Raw genomic sequence first — 1,609 nt, 5'->3', positions numbered from 1 at the left:
GACTCGAATCCGATCGGGTCAGTGTAGGTGGGGTCAGAAATCGTGGCCCCGAGTCTGGCCGTGGACTCAGTCGCCCCTACATCCCGCATAGTTCAAGGCCGGTCAGCCTTGGCTGAAACCAGTTTGGATCGCAGCCAATCAATGGGATTGTCATTTCTTTTTCTTCTTTTAGTTATTGTTATTTGTATTAATATTTGTTTATTTATATTTAGTTTACTTTATAATTATTTTAAGGAAAATTATGTCGAGGCCCCAAAAGTAGGAACTCCATGTGACCCAGCTCCTTGTATTTTGGCCCATGTGATTCAGCTCCAAAAAGTAGCATTTAATGTTTTAAGGGCCCTCTACGTCAGCAGTACAAAAAAAGAGATTGTATTTTAGAAAAAATCCGATATTGCTCCTCCACTTATCTTCCTCATACGCCTTTGGCCAAAAACATGGAAAATCACGTCCCATTAATGTGATCTGACTGAAAAAATAGAGGGAAATTTTTCGTCCTTTTTTAAACTCTATCATGAGCAATAACTCATGTTAGTTCTAACTTTTTTCATGTTATTTCTAATTTATTTTATGTTAGTTCTAATGGCGAGTAAGAACTAACTTTAAGTGGAACTAACATTAATACTTTGGCTACTTGGTCTAGTGGTAAAGCTTGGTAATTTGGAGAGGAGGTCAGGAGTTCAAACCCCCTACAGCTACAATATATATTTAAAGGTTTTTTATTAGGCCTTGGCCTTATAGGGCTCTTGGGCTCTTTGTTAGTTCTAACTCATTTTATGTTGATTCTAACTCACTTCATGTTAGTTCTAACTTAACTCACTAGAACTAATATTAGAAATAACACTAGTTGGAAGTAAAACTAACATGAAATTAGCTACAACTAACACGAGAACCACTAGAACTAACAAAGGCTCAACTAGAACTAACATACCACTAGAACTAACACTTATATTAGAAAAAACAATAGCTGAAAGTTAGAACTAATATAAAATCAGTTAGAACTAACAAGAGAACCACCAGAACTAATATGAGCTCAACTAGAACTAATACCACTAGAACTAACGCTTATATTAGAACCAACACTAGCTGGAAGAAGAACCAATATGAAATCAGGTAGAACTAACATGAGAACCACCAGAACTAACAAAGGCTCAACTAGAACTAACATAACCACTAGAACTAACGCTTATATTAGAACCAACACTAGTTGGAAATAGAACAAACATGAAATCAGCTAGAACTAACACGAGAACTATAAGAACTAACAGGGGCTCGACTAGAACTAACATACTACTAGAACTAACGCTTATATTAGAAATAATGATAAACACAAATATTCTCTATAATTTGACTATGTTTCACCTATGGATTTATTGTTATTTGATGTATTTCCTTGTACTTTTGCCCTGTTAAGCTCCCTAGTTCTTGTTTACTGCTCTATTTATATATTGTGTAGGAATTACTGGAGTTTAGCGTGGATTCGGAGTCAAGAAGGAGTTAAGGAATGCATGAAAAGAGGCTACACGGTCACCCAGTGTTCAACAACACGGGCGTGTTGATTACAGAAGAAAAGCCCAAAAAGCAGAGCGAAACAGAATTAAACATGGCC

This window comes from Asparagus officinalis, chromosome 4, assembly GCF_001876935.1.
Source record: "Asparagus officinalis chromosome 4, Aspof.V1, whole genome shotgun sequence".
Classification (NCBI taxonomy): Eukaryota; Viridiplantae; Streptophyta; class Magnoliopsida; order Asparagales; family Asparagaceae; genus Asparagus; species Asparagus officinalis.
Note: the sequence above shows the minus strand (reverse complement) of the source record.